The 16,350-nt window shown below is 32.3% G+C and overlaps 1 long non-coding RNA gene across 2 annotated transcripts in view; it reads left to right on the plus strand.

The window, feature by feature from the left end:
- LOC134477347 (uncharacterized) overlaps positions 1-16,350 on the plus strand; it is a 68,033-nt gene that overhangs the window by 41,623 nt on the left and 10,060 nt on the right. For both annotated transcript variants that reach the window (XR_010049338.1, XR_010049339.1), the window contains exon 3: positions 7,081-7,125. This is a non-coding gene — a long non-coding RNA (uncharacterized LOC134477347). The remainder of the gene's footprint in view (positions 1-7,080; positions 7,126-16,350) is intronic.

The raw sequence follows: 16,350 nt of genomic DNA on the forward strand, positions 1-16,350 counted from the left end.
GTAACACAAACAAATTTTGGTCACTGTAGAATGTTATTGTTCAAACCTCCCCTCAGAAAAAGGTACCAAATATCAAAGAACATGAAATAGACACCTAGTACACTTAACAGGGAAGTGACCTTACTTTTAGGTACCCGTGTTTTTCTTCCTGAGTCAAAATTCATTGACAATTTGGGAAACTGAAATGGAAGTGAAAAAAGGAAATCAAATAATTACATATTCTACAAAATTATACACAGTTTTGACAGGTTTTTGTTTTGTTTTGTTTTGTTTTGGATACAGGGTCTCACAATGTAGTTCAGACTGCTCTTGAGCTCATTTTTTGCCCTGGATGATCTCAAACTTGTAATGATCCTCCTGCCTCAGCCTCCTGAATACTGTGATTACAGGTGTATATGATCATATCCAGCTTGTACAATTTTTGAAACACCAGTATATTCATAAGTTTTAGTTTTTGTTGTCAATTTTCCCTTGATGCTGACAGCTTGAGCAGAATTATATTATAACTATTCAAAACTTTAAAAAAGGAATATTGTATAAAGTATGGAAAAATAATATGATGTAGCTAGATTTTGCCTTCTAATGCACAATATATATACTCAAAATTTTAGATGTACTGAAGCAAATTCTAGGCTTCAAGGAGGTTTCATAAGTCCTTGGCTTCAATTTCCCTCATAATTCAAAAATATCTGTGTATTATTAGCTATCTTCATCAACATTAGACATCTTCATGAACATTTATAAGGAAACAAACTTAATGAAGTCTTTCCTTATGAATTTTTTCCCTCACAGGTGCTTTAGTGTTACTATAGGTTATAAAATTCCTAAAATATTTTACTTTTATATTATAAATTGAAATGGGTCTAGAAAGCATGTATACATAGAACATCTAAACAGAGGACTGCCTTTCCCCATATATAAGTTTACTTTTGTGTCTTTCATAAATGTTTAGCATGTTCTTCACTCTTTGAATATTTTCTTTGATTTATTTCTACTTTTAATACCTGTTTTGGCCTTCTAATTTTTCCATTCCCAACATTGTGTTTTCTAAGTAGTAACATTTGGTTATAGAAAGTATTTTGATTTTTGGATGCTAGTTTTGGTTTTTGCTATGTTGCTGAGTTCATAGACTTTAAGAATTATGTATTTGACTGGAAGTTTCAAGGAATATTAGAATATTTAAAGTATATTTTTCTTCTTTGCAAGTTATTTGGTATGTAATAGGTTATTTTTTTCTTTTAGATATCTAAAAATAGCATGGTTCGAAATCTTTGATTTATACTTTCACTAAGATTTTTTTCTGTTATCATCTTACCTCTTTTTGTGTCTTTTAAAAATATCTATTCAATTTAGAAAAATAGTTTGTGAAGTACAGAGTTTTCATGTTCTCTACACATACTTTCCACTATTATAAATATCAGATATTAGCATGATTTAAAAAGTAAAACTCTACCAACACTCCCAACCCCTCCTCACTAAATCTAGGTAGCTCACTGATTTACTCTATCTTCACAGATTTTTCTATTGTGGAATATTTTTATTGAAAAGAGACCATGCTGATAGCAACAATAAGTACCTTAAGATAGCCAAAGAAATGGATGAGCTATCATATGTATTAGAGTGAAACTAGAAACCAACATCATAAGGACACTTAGAGTACAGTAACTTTTCCCTGTCTCTTCTCTATTATCAGTCTTTTATTTCATACTTTATATATTATCTTTTTAATGTGATGAAAGAGATCATGAAGGTGGACAGCTGAAATGATTTCTATCGATAGATGCATTTAGAAAATTCTACATTTGCAGACAATCCTACAAGTCATCAAGAAATCTACAAGGACTTTTCTAGCATGGAAGCAGCCACAAAGGAGAATTTTAATAGCAAATGCTCATAGTTCCATAACATGTAGACAACTGTATGTTTTCTCACTTCTGTAGATAAAGCTGAATTTGAGGACCTTGATCTTTCCTACAGAGGTTAGATTTGTGAAATCTGGAAATCAAACTACTGGACTTTCAAAAAAAATCTATCTGGAAACATAAATTTTATGATCTGCATGCAATACTTGAGAAGACAGAGTGCTAAACTATAACAAAGATTTCAAAGTTGGTAGTTCTAAAAATGAAATCCTTAAAATGTTGAATTCTAATTTTAAGTCAATAAAAACACTGGGGTTGCTTTTCTTGGTTGGTTTAGGTCATCTTATGCTTGTAAGTGGCTATTTTCAGCTCTGAATTGTATCAAATCTGATAAAACAGATTAAAGGGTGACCTCATTGCTGGATGTGTTGGTCTCAAACCAATGAAGTATCAGCCAACATTTGACAGATCATAGGCATGCATACAACAGCAAAGATCACATTAATTATGCAAATTAATGCTATTGTTAGTCTTTTAAACTATTATTTTTCTTTTAACACAAAAGATGTTAATGTATGAGCTGTTTTTTCCTAAACCAAAACTTCACTATTCAGTTTTAATTGCAATGTTGCACTTTGCAATAAATAAGTGGGTTTTGGCTTGCAGTTTAGGAATAGTCTGTAAAAGTTTTGGCATCACTCTTCTAGATGTTTAGCCCTTTATCTGAAGAGTAGCTTTCAATAATTTCTTTTCAAATTGTGTAGGTTGTCTTACACTTGATTGATGGTTTCCTGCGTGGTGCAAAAGCTTTTTAATTTAATGGGATCCCATTTGTTGATTCTTGGTATTATTTCTTATGCAATCAAGATTTCATTCAGAAAGCTTACACCTACATCTACTTCTTGAAGGACCTTTACCTATATTGTCTCCCAGCAGACTGTTTGCATTCTGATTTGATAAAATTTGATTTTAGTTTTTCATTTGCTGAGAAATATTGGTCTAAATTCAACCTTTGGCACACAGATAACCAGTTTTCCAAGTACCCGTTGTTGAAGAGGCTTTGTTTCCTTCAGTGAAATAATCTGGCCTTTTCACCAGATAGTAGAACTAGATGTTCCTCGAATTGTTTGTATTTTTTCTTTCCTTCTTCTTTTTTTAATTTTATTTATTTATTTATTTAATCTGTTTTGTGCCGAGAATCAAACTCAGCACCTTGTGGTTGCTGGGCAGGTGCTTGTGGCACTGAGCTATACCCCTGGAGCTTGGAGTTGATTCTGTATCTTCTCTTCTTTTTTATTGATTCATAAATTGTTTGTTTGTTCTGCCAATATCAGATTATCACTATAGGTTTTCAGTATCACTTAGAATTTTTCTGATGTTTTTCCCTTACTTAGAGTGATATATTTGGAGATGAGAGCCATAGAGAAGAATATCAACTACATGATATCATATCAAGGTTATTTATCATAAACATGACATATCCCCTGACAGAAAACTTGATCCTTTTGCTCAGTTTTCCTAACATAAAGTGACTGATATTGTTTCATCATTTTTACTATGCTCTTTGAAGGAATTCACAATGTAAGCCTTCGGAGGGGGGGAGTTATGCTCATTTCATGGAAAAAACATGTATATAAATTAAGTTCTGCATAAGGATAACATTCTCTACAATTGTTTACTTAGTCATTATCATATATCGGTATAGATTTATATGTATAATTTCATATGTTGATTTTAATTAAAATGATTACAGCTTTCAGCATTGAGAATTCTTTCATTTGAGAAGTGACTTTTTGGAACAAATGGGACTTCCAATCCCAGCTTTTTGAGAAATCTCCAGACTGACCTCCACAATGGTTGTACCGGTCTACATTCCCACCAACAGTGCAGGAGAGTTCCTTTATCCCCACGGCCTCTCCAGCATTTGTTGTTGGTGGTTTTCTTGATTCTGGCCATTGTTTCAGAAGTGAGATGGAATCTCAGTGTGGTTTTAATTTGCATTTCCCTAATGAGTAATGATGATGAACATTTTTTTCATGTATTTATTTGTATTTCTTCATCTGAGAAGTGCGTATTCATCTCAGATGCCCATTTTGGATTGGATCTTTGAATTCTGGGGGTCTGATTTTTTTAAAAAAATTCTTTATATGTTTTAGACAGAAGTCCTTTGTCTGAGGGAGAGTTCACTAAGATTTTTTTTTCCCAGTTTGTGGGTTTTCTTTTCACTATGCTGGAGATTTCTTTTGACATGCAGAAATTTTTTAATAAGAGGTAATCCCAGTTATTGATTCTGGGAAGTATTTCCTGTGTAGTTTGAGTCCTGTTCATGATTTCTCTACCTATCCCATGTTTTCAAGGTTTTTCCCAATTTGTCTTCTAATAGATTTAGTGCTTTGGTTTTAATATTCAGATCTTTGATCCATTTAGACTTTAATTTAGTACATGGTGATAGGCATGGGTCTAGTTTTAGTTTTCAGCATATGGAGAGCCAGTATTTCCAACATCATTTATTAAAGAGACTGTCGTTCTTCCAGTGAACCTGTTTGGCCCCTTTATCAAAGATAAGGTGGTTGAGTGTGTTTGTAGTTGTGGTTGTAGCTTCTAATTTATTGCATTGATCTTCAGCTCTGTTTTGATTCCAGTACCATGTTGATTTTACTACTGTTGCTTTGTGGTATAACTTCAAGTCAGGGATTGTGATGCTTCCTGCCTTGTCTTTTGTTCAAGCTATTCTACTTTCAAGGCATATTCCCAGAAGAACTGAAAGCATCATACCACAGTGGTATATGTGCACCTATGTTTATGGCAGCACAATTTGTAATCGCCAGATCTTGGAAACAACCTAAGTGTCCATCAGCTGAGGAATGGATAAAAAAGTTGTGGTATTTTTATACAATGGAGTACTACTCAGCTATAAAGATGATCACATAGAGATATTTATAAATAAATGGGTGCAGCTTGAGACCATACTCATAAGTGAAATAAATCAAACTCACATGTATGAATACCTAATAGTTTACCTAGTGTAAGAAATGATAAAAATACATAAAAGTATGTGATATTCATGATTCCCTATTATGTGACTTTGAAACCTTATTAATTTTCAATGATTAATGGAATGGTTTTATTCCAGGCTGTTTGATATATTGTCTGTGATGGTATAAATAGCTATTTTGAAGAAAAAAAGACATCATAATAGCTAGTGCTTATTTAATATCATCTTGTTTTGAAGTCCCATCAAAATGTTGTTCTTCTGTCTCCACGAGTTTTATATTATTGTATCTTATTTGATTTTATTATATGTGATAGTATAAACACAATTTTTTATAGGCAAAGAGATAATATAGAAACCGTTGTTCATTTTCTGTTAGCTCATTCTAAATACCCTGTAATACTTGCATCATCTTGTATGGTTTCACACTTTCTTGATGTGTTTGATGCTATAGTATACAAAGTTATACTCAAATATTTCAAGGAAAGAGACACTAGGGAACTACTATTAAGTCGGGTTATCTTGTGGTGAAACACTACCTTACTTAAATTGTTTTGCTCACACCTGTATTGTTATGTTGTTATGTCCTTTTTTATTCCAATCTCCCTTTTTAAAAATTTATTTTTTTATTATTTTTTAATTAAGGGAATTTTTTTTAAATTAGCAGGATATATTATAGTAACTTTTTTTGATTTCCTATTAACTCGATTTGAAGCCCTATATTGCTCTTACCATCTGGTTTTGAATCATATTACTCAATTCTGTTTTGTTTGATAATATCAAGTTTGAGCTTATAGCAACTACTTTGAAGGCAATAAGATTCACTATGATGCGCATTCTGGTTTGACTATTATCTTCTTTTGAAGTCCTGTAATATCTCCAATGTTTATCTTTTATTGGTTTTGTTCTGTACTGTTTTGTTCAATTTTATTATACCTGATGATATAGGCATTTCTTTTAAGGTAGCAAGAGGCATTATGGTAACCATTGTTGATTACCTTGTATTGTTTTTACATCATGCACTACGTCCATTCTTTGTTTTGACTGACTGCTTTGTTTTATCACATTTGGTTTTATTCTCTTCCAAAAAAAAAAAAAAAGTAATAAGAACTGTGGGAGTAATAAAGCCCAAAATGTGTAAATGTTATTGTAAAAAAGAGAGGGAAAGAAAGTGCTCTAAAGGATACAACTGCAAGTATGTTTAGGTGTGTAAGACAGATGAACATATTACTAAGTTTTTGTTGGATCATTGAACACAACTTTTTGCAGTCTCACTGTTTGAATGCCTACTTTGTATGCTTTAATTTTGAACTTCAACAACTATTTCTAAGATGACAATAAGTAATCTATTAATTAGTGATTTCTTACTGTTTATTTTTTTGAAATTCTGTATTACTTGTACCCTTTTACTGTTTTGTTTTTTTTCCCCATTAAATAAAATTTTAAAAAAAGAGAATTGACTTTTTAAATTCCTTGTGATTCTTTTTAGTGTTAGACTTAGCTCATCCACTTTTAAAAAGCTTTCTCAGGCTGTAGTTTTACATTATAGCTGTTTTTCACTGTTACAGTTTACTTTTTCAAGAACTCTAATACTGGAAATATTACACTTGAATTTCTCTACTCTCAATATTACTTTTCTTTGTAATTCTATTCTACTTTCTGAGATCACTTTTTTTCCTTTTGCTATGTCATTTTCTTTCTGCTGTTTATTTTTCTTCTTTTGTGTAATGCCTACTATAAAATTATCACTTGAGTCTTTTATTTTGGCCTTCTAATTTTTTTACCTCTAAGGTTATTTTGTTTATATGTCATTGCTAAGTTTGTTCAAATCTTTTAAACGTTTATCTATTTTTACTTGTAATTTGTAACGTTTAATGTTTTAGTTTCATACAATAAAGACATGTTCAAATATATTTTTCTCTGAATTATTGATTTATAGTACATTGAGAAGATTAATTTCTTGTTAAGTAAAATGCTATTCCCTCAATTCTTGTAATTATTGTGAATGAAGATATTTTTTCTTATTTTTCACTTTTATTATTTTGATCTATTTCAAGTAATTCAATTTAGTGATATTGCCTTCTGTAGGTATACAAAGTTCAGATAATTTCTGTTTGTTTGTTTGTTTTGTCTAGGATATGGTTGTAGCTTTTGGTTTTATGTATTTGTTGTGTTTTTCAAGGCTATACTTTCAGGGATCATTTCTATGTATGTTGTGTTTTCCAGGACTGTGAAATTCTTCTTGTTAATTCTTGTTACCTGATGCCAAAGGTACCTCTCCCTTTACTTTTGGTCTTCTCCTACAGAATTTATGCATTTCATTGTATAACATTTAAATTCCATTGACTCTTGAATACTGTGGACTCTTATTTAGAACATACTGCCCCTTTTAAAGCAAGTATACTTTAAGATTTATTCTCTATGATGTGTATTTTATAACCTGTATAGAACACTTTTAATATTTGGAGGGTTGTGATTGACAACATTTTTGTGGTAGTTTCTGATCAATGCCAGACCAACTGACTATCTTTCATATCTGCCTTCCATTTGTTTGTTTACTTATTTATTTACCTATTCGCTTTGTTTGAGCTGTCCTTGATGGAACAAGTCTTCTGGCAGCATCAACCTGGAATGGAGCCATATGATTTTCTGCATCGACATTTAGGATTTTTCTGTTTTAAACAGTTAAAAAACAATTTGATTTATCGTCCTTATGTTATGCTAAGCTATAAGATTCAAGCAGATTTAATTTGCTCTTCTGTCACACGGCAACGTTCTGAGAGAACATCACCCTTCCTCCACACCCGGACTAGTCTAGCCGATGAGAAGGAGCCTCGGAGCCAGATGACCTCAGCAGCCCAGGGGGGTGTTGATCACTCCTCACCCTCACCCAGATAACCTCAGCAGCCCAGAGGACCATCAGCAACCTCTTCCACCACTTTCAGTACCTCAGTGGGCTGATAGGAGCCTTGGCAACCCCTCACCCCACCCCCAAGGAACTTGGCAAGCTGGCAGAGCACGTGTGAGTCCACAGAGTGAATACTGCGTGGGCTGGTGAGAATGCCAGCAAAATTCCACCACCGAGAAAATCCTACTGGGCCTGAAAGCTGTTCAGTGATGCAGTAGGGTCCTGGCTGGGGAGTATACCATAAAAAGGAGGATCTGGTGGCCTGGAACAGTCTGAATTTGCAGTAGCAATATGTGAGGTAAGGGTTGGTAAACATCAGTACTCCCAGGCTAGTCAGCCCTGGAAGAATACAAGATTCATACAAATGACCCACTGAAGGAATTAGAGAACTGGCTTTTTCCTTACACTATAGAACCCAGCAACTGGGCGAATGTCCGCCACACAGTAGGCTGTTTACATACACATAATGGACAATAGATACTAGTTGGATCGAAAAGACCAAACTATTAACCAATAGGTGGAAACAATACAACAAAAAAGCAAAATTCAAAGTATAATGCACAACCCATCTGGAACGAGTAGAGGAGACTGAAATAGAGGACACTGTAAGTCACACATCTGAAATTTCTGAAGAGATAGCAAGTAGAATAAAGAAATCCACGAGGCAATAGAGGAAATTGGATTACAAATAATTTCTCAAGTAAAGAAAGAAAATGAAAACATTAATGAAAGAGTTGCTGAGTATAGCTATAGATGACATAGACAAAGAAAGTATAAGAGCATGGGGAAATGATGGAAACTTTGATGGAACAATATAGGAAAGAAATAGAATGTATGAAATAAATTAAGAAAGATATCCAGGAAATTAAAAATTCCATTGAACGCATTTGAATGCAACTGAAAATAGACTTTCAGATCTTGAAGTTAGTTCACAGCCCACGATCATAAAAGGGAAGAACTCTTAAAAATAATAAGTAACCATGAAATGACAATTCAACACCTCCAATACCTATTTTGAAAATGTTTACTTGCAAAGACTGGAAAAACACAGAAAAAATGGACAGATTCCTAGAAATGTATGAAATAAAAATGACGAATCAAGATGATATAAAAATTTTGAGTAACCCCATATCAGCTACTGAAATTGAATGTAATTAAAAACTTACCAACAAAGAAGAGCCCAGCTCCCAATAGATTCATAACAGAATCCTATAAGAAATTTAGAGAAGGCTGAATGACAATACTTCTCAAATTCTTTAATGAAATCGAAAAGAAAACAATTCTCCCTAACTCATTCCTGGAGGCAAAAATTACACTGATAACAAAACCAGAAAAAGACCCAACCAAAAAGGAGAACTGTTGGCCAATCTTCCTAATGAACTTTGATTCAAAAATTCTCAATAAAATACTAGCAAATGCAATGCAGCAAATCATCAGGAAGATTATACACTATGACCAACTGGAATTCATTCTAGGAATGTAGGATTGCTCAACACACGCAAATCAATAAATGTAACACACCACTTGAACAGAGCCAAAGACAAAAATCACACGATTCTCTCAATGGATGCAGAAAAACTTTGGATAAAGTTCAACACTCATTCTTGATAAAAGAAATCCTACAGAAAATTGGAACAGATGGTCTTTACCTAAATCTGATAAAAGCCATATGTGACAAACAAAAGCCAACATCATACTAAATTGATGAAAGCAAAAAACTTTCTCTCTAAAAACATAAACAAGACGATGTCCACCACTACTATTCAGTACAGTTGGAAACATTAGCTAGAGCAATTAGACAAGAGAGAAATAAAAGGAATAAGGTAAGGTAAGAAGACATCAAACTATCATTATTTGGAGATAATACAATACTCTACATAGAAGACCCCAAAATCTCCATCAAAAGACTACTAGACTTACTAAGCAAATTCAGCAGCATAGCTGGATACAAAGTCAACACTAATAAGGCAAAACAAATCAATAAACTGTAACAAAACAAAACAGTGAGAACAATATTGGATTTTTAAAACAAAACAGAAGGAAATCCCCCTTATTCATCACACTATACACTATTGTCCTTCCTATACATGCTCAGATCACCAGCCCCAGGCTTCCAAGTCAAGAAACAACACACGCATTCAGTTGCCTTTGAACCTCACTTGCTAGTAAATCAACCTGTCCTCTGAACCAACCAGTTGCTTGCTAGGGAGTGGGGGGTCTGTTCTTTTTCTGTCTGTGTACTAGTAGGCTCAAGGTAGCACTTTTTAGCTTCTATCTTCCAGGGCCCTTATGGCGTGCCTGTGCCACTTACCAAAAAGCTCACTGGCTTCTTCTTCTTGATGAGTTCCTCTCAGACTCACTATGTAGAAGACTAAAACTACACCTATGTCTACAACCATGAAGTAACCTAAAGTTAAAATAGATTAAAGATCTAAATATTAAAATGGAAAAGCTAAATCTATTGGGAGGTAAGTTAGGTAGAAATCTTGAAGACTTAGGGTCAGGCAAAGAGTTCATGAACAAAATGCAAGTATTTCAAAGAATGAACAATTGAGATCTCATCCTATTAAAAAGCTTTTGCACATCAAAAGAAATCAAAGAGTGAAAACAAAACCCACAGAATGGGAAAAAATATCAGCCACCTGTCCCTCAGAGAAATGATTTATATCTAGAGCATATAAAGAATTGAAAAACATCGGGCACTCCAAATTCAAAGACCCAATCCAAAAATGGGCATCTAAAATAAATACACACTTTTCAAATGAAGAAATACTAATGACAAATAAATAGATGGAGAAATGTTCAACATCACTGGTCATTCGAGATTTGCAAATTAAAACAACATTCAGATGCCATCTCACTTGAGAAAGAATGATTGCCATCAAGAAATCAACCAATAACAAATGTCTGGGAACTGGGGGAAAAGGAACACTTTCCACTGTTGGTTGGAGTGTAGACTTGTGCAATTACTGTGGAAATCAGTGTGGAGATTCCTTTGTAGAGGTCCCATGCAATTCAGCAGTTCCCCTTCTGGATATTTTCCCAGAACTGAAAACATGATACCACAATGAAATATGTGCACCCATGGAATAGCAGCATAATTTGTAACACCTGAATCTTAGAAAGAGCCCAAATGTCCATCAATCACAAAATGGATAAAAAATGGGGTGGTATTTTTATGCAATGGAATATTACTCAGGTGTAAACAAGAATAACCTTGATGCTTTTATAGGTGAATATATGCAATTTGAGGCAATACTCATAAGAAAATACATCAAATTCACATGTATAAACATCATATTACCTTCCTAGTGTAAAAAAACCCTGAAAGAGTACTAAGTTCCAAAATGTAAAATAGATATTGTCAAAATGAAAGGGAAAGAGGGTACTCAAGAAAGAAAAACAGATAGAGAAAAGGAGAATAAAAATTAGGGAAAAAATATATATATTCTTGTATATGTATATAGGTACATATATGTATATGTGTGAAATATATATATATATATATATACAAGATAACTATACAACTAGTATTTGTAGGTTCATCAAAAAGAACAGTTTGTGTTTTCATTGTTTGATTGTTTGATCGTTTTTTCATGCCTAAATCTTATAATCTGAACAAATGATAATAGTGTGCTATATATTAACTAGTGTTAATTTCCTGCTATTTTTAAAAATTGTGTATTATTATTTTAATCCCTTTTAGTTTATTTTTAAGTAAAAAAGAATCCTTAGTATGTCAGTGAAGTATCTTATTTCATTCATTCTGTTTTCAAACATATACATTTTTCTCTGTTTTTATTTGTATGCTACTGGAATAGTTAATTTTCTTTTGTAATACTGGTAATGGAACCCAAGGCTTTTTGCATTGAGCTGCATTCCCAGTCTTTTTAAAATTATTTTTTCTTGATACAAAGTCTCATTAAGTCACTAAATTTCACAACTGAGCTTAAGCTTTCGGTCCTTCTGCCTCAGTTTCCTAGAGTGCCAGTATTACAGGCAAGTACAACCATACCCAGTGTGAAGGTTCCTTTTCACAATAAAAGAATAAAAAAAATTTATTATAAAAAGTGAAATGGTAATAAAATATAAAAGTATTCCATATTTATGATTATCAATTATATTTTATCATTAATGTTCTGTTTTTTGTGAACACATTATTATTTCATTTCTCTGAGATATTTAATATTTTAAATAAGGTGTCCTCATTCTGCATATTTCCTATTTAAAACATAATTATCTGCTTTTTTAAAGTGTGAAATCTATATTTATTCAAAAGGATGATTTATATGAAAGAAAATTATCTGTCTCTGGCCATTCACCTTATGCTTCTTTATTTCAAATTTCCATGTGTTGTAAAATGATCTGTGACTCATATTAGTGAAAAACTTAACTTAAAAAGATTATTTAATTACAAAGTATTTTAAGGGGGAGATTGTGAAGTACTGTGTACATGCACCAAGTCCCTACAGGACATGTGATCATCACATTCTACACATCTGGATTAAAGTAAATATATATATATATATATATATATATATATATATATATATATGGAAGAGGAGGAAGAGGGTAATGAAATTGAGAAATAGTAGCCACATGTACCAATCTCCCATGATGAATATAATTTTAAATACTACAAACATGCACCAATAAAAATAAATGAATTAAAAAGAAAGATTACATATTTTAGAATATTTGTTATGGAAACTTCATAATTTTAGCAAATTTACTTTTCAAATTAGAATTATACTTGCACATGTTAAGGTAGGCTTAAAGGAATGGTAAATGAGATATATTGATCTCTTTTTAATTGGCGATTCTAATAATCAGTTTACAAATCCATACTGTTGGTACTAGAGAAGCTTGAGGCTAGAAGCTCATTTATTAATGACTTTGTGCTTTAGTATTTAAAAAATATATATATAGATAATTTTCAGCTTATTTTGAGAATTAAAAACAACACGTTTAACTGTTGTGCTAATGTTTTACAAATACATACATAATTGGATTTCAGGTCAATCAGAAGATATTTAAAATTATTTTAGGAAAATCACTTGCTTCAGGATTTATTTGCACAAATCCCATAGCAGCATTTGCTTGGAAAAATAAACCTGTTAATCTAATAGGATGTTTTTAGTTTTACAGTGATAGATAATTGTTAGTGTAGTTAAGTGCAACTAAATGTAGTTTTAGCATAATTCTCAGTATAACTTTTTATTTATGAAATGCAAAATTTATTTCAGCAGAATTTGTTACATGTAAAGTTCTTGGCATGTAGGTGGAGACTTGTTTTGTTTAGACTTTTATTTCAGCAATCACATTTTTATAAGGCCCCTGCATGATATTACTATGATTTCTACACTAGAAATAATTTCAAATTAGCTAGCCCCTTGATCATGGCAGTTTTCGTGTGATTTTATTAATATGGAATTCCAGGGATTTCCAAAATTACTCATGTTTAAAAATTCCAAATATTTATTTTAAAATATGATTAAAATGAACAGAAGTTTTGCGAGAGAGAGAGAGAGAGAGAGAGAGAGACAGAGAGAGAGAGACAGAGAGAGAGAGACAGAGAAAGAGAGAGACAGAGAGAGAGAGACAGAGAAAGAGAGAGAGAGATTGTATCAGAAGAACTGCTCATTTCTTTATTTCTGTACCCCCAAAAGAGAATGTAGTTTTAGAAACACTTCTTTCAAGGTTCAAATTCACTAAAATGATGCTGGATTTGGGAAAATAAATGTGTTAGAGAGACAAGAACTTATAATCTTGAAAATGTTATGTCATGTGCACCAATGTTTAAAGCAGCACAATTCATAATAGCGAGATCTTGGAAACAACGTAAGTGCCCATCAACTGAGGAATGGATAAAAAAAAGATGTGGTATTTTTATATAATGGAGTACTACTCTGCTCTAAAGAAGGATCACATTGAGATATTTATAAGTAAATGAATGCAACTCGAGACCATACTCATAAGTGAAATAAATCAAACTCACATGTGTAAATAACTGTATAGTCTCACTAGTATAAGAAATGGTAAGCGTACATAAAATACAAAAAACTCATTAATTACAGTGAAAGGATAAGAATCTGCTTACAGAGGAAAATAATGTCTCAGGGAAAATGAGGAAAAAGAAAAAAGAAGAGAAAATAAAAAATGTCTAAAATTATATAAACACACTTAGGATAGCTAAGAGATTGTGCTACAAACTCTGTAAATACTTAGAACAAAATAGTTATCATTCATAGGATTGGAACAACTGTGCATATTATTGTACAGTGATCTGAGGAGCTTTTGAAGATCATTATGCAGAATAACAACCCTAGTCATGCTCCTACCACCTTTTTTTTTGAAGGCCAATATTGTCAGTGTTCTGGGCTCTTTGCTATTGTTGTTTATATGTCTTTTTTGTTTTGTGTTTTTCTAGGAATTTGTTTTGTGTGGTCTTCTTTTGTTTTTCCCTCTAATACAGAAAGGATAGGTATACATGTAGAGACCCATGCATGCATAGAACTTCTAAAAAGTTTATGAGAATTGATTATATAATGCACAATGAAGTGAACAGCTACTTTGAAAAAAAAGAGACACTAAGGTACCCAGTGCTGATTTCATAGAGCCATGTTGTGAAATCCAGCAATATTATTATTCTTTGCTAAGAGTGATTTTATTCTATTTTGTTTTGTTTAATTTCAAAATACATGAAGGTATGGACAGCTATTTTGAAGAGAATGAGAGACATGACGGCAGCCATTGTTGACTTTCTATTGTCTGGTGTTGAAGACCTAAAATGCCTTCATCATCTTGTTCTGATCAGTTTAATACTATTATGTTTTGTGTGAATTCATTGTATGTGAATATATGAACAATTATTTGGAAAAGAAACAAGAGACATAGGATAGACAGTGAGGATCCCTGGCTGTCTTCCTTTGAAATCTGTGTCTCTTACATTGTTATCTTATGATCTTTTTTTGTTCTATTTGGTTATGTTTAATTTTTCTCTCTTTAAAAATAAAGTTTAAAAAATGAATATTATGTCAAACATCATTTTTACTTTCTTGGAAGAACAGTGCAGATTAATTTTTTCAGTTAGTTGGATGTTTAAATAGTGTTTATTTTTTGTTTTTAAGAAACAGTTTACTACTTTATAAATACATGAGTAATATTGATCTAAATTCTTTGTTTTCATTTGGCAAAATTGTGGATAATTATAGCATAGAGAGTATATTAATAATAAAAATGAAGAAGTTACTGCAGGCTATTTCCTGAGTTTGGAAACTTAAGAGACATTAAACTGTTCCAGGTTCACCACTTCTTTCAATATCATTCATTATAGCAAAGTTTTAGTTTTTTAAAAAAAAGGAATGCTTATGTCTTTAAATATGCCTCAGTAGAAGCTTAAAAGGTGTTAACAAAAGACAAACTTAGACTATAATCTTTTCATAGTCAGAATGATTTGACATCTGTTTGTGACTTCTCAGTACCAGGTAATTCTTGTTCAAGAAGAAGCTGAGTTTTTGACATTGTAACTCAAGAAGTTGCTGCAACATTCTATAAATGCAAATTCTCAGAACTCACCCAAGAATTCCTCAATTAGAATAAGCCTTTAAGTAGAATCTGCAGATGATTCAAAGAAACATAAGAGTTTAAAAGACCTTGAATTTTAGAAGACAGTGATTTCTAGAAAAGACAGTCCATTAAATTTGATGTAAACTATGATCATTTGTTTTAGTTAACTATTACCTCTCTGATATGTACAAGATCATTTCAAATAAGAATCTTTCATAAAGCAAGCAGACATAAAATTAGTTGAATTTGAATCAATGAATAATGAAAAGACCATTTCTGAGTTAAAAAGATTTCTTTTTTATTCCAATTGTTTGGATAAGAAATGTATTACAGAAATGGTTTCAAACTATTAGGACTCTAGTAGAATATACTAGATTCTTAATATTTTCAAAACTTTTCCAGATAATTATAAATAAAACTAAGGCAATGCTTATTAAAACTAAGTTATCTATGAGTAAAGTAGCATTTCAATGTTCTTAGCATGCATTTCCTTTGAACATGATGAGTATATGCTGTAAGCTTTGAGGCAGTACTGAATTCCGATGCTTAAATAGAGTAAGAACAAAAGCAAAAATAAAAAGAGGAAAATATCTCATAAGAAGTGAGGAAATTTGGGCTCTATTTTTTTTTCTCACACCATTTGTGAAAATCGCTGTGGAGAGTGTCATAAATTCCTACAGATTGTCATTTCCTTGGGTTATTATTGTATGCAGTAAGTTAACTAGAGCTAATGTATTTCCGGGGCAGGCGGAGAAGACTGAGAAGTACAAAGCCTTTTATCAACAAGATGCATTTAAAGCACAAAATGTAAGAAACAGCCTGATTAGTGAGCGCTGATTATCCTCTGAAGCTGCTTTCTCGTGCAGTGCTGCCAACACACAGCCTAATAGGCAGCGCTGTCCCTGGAAAGCATCCCAAGACCTGTCACCAAGAAGCGCATTTCCTATCGGAAACGTCTGCTAAGCTCTGCATGAGTGGCGAATACACAAGATAATTGTACATAAACAGTAAAAGCAAAG

This window comes from Cavia porcellus, unplaced genomic scaffold (genome assembly GCF_034190915.1).
Source record: "Cavia porcellus strain 051 isolate PalLab524CR breed Dunkin Hartley unplaced genomic scaffold, mCavPor4.1 scaffold_8, whole genome shotgun sequence".
Taxonomy (NCBI): domain Eukaryota; kingdom Metazoa; phylum Chordata; class Mammalia; order Rodentia; family Caviidae; genus Cavia; species Cavia porcellus.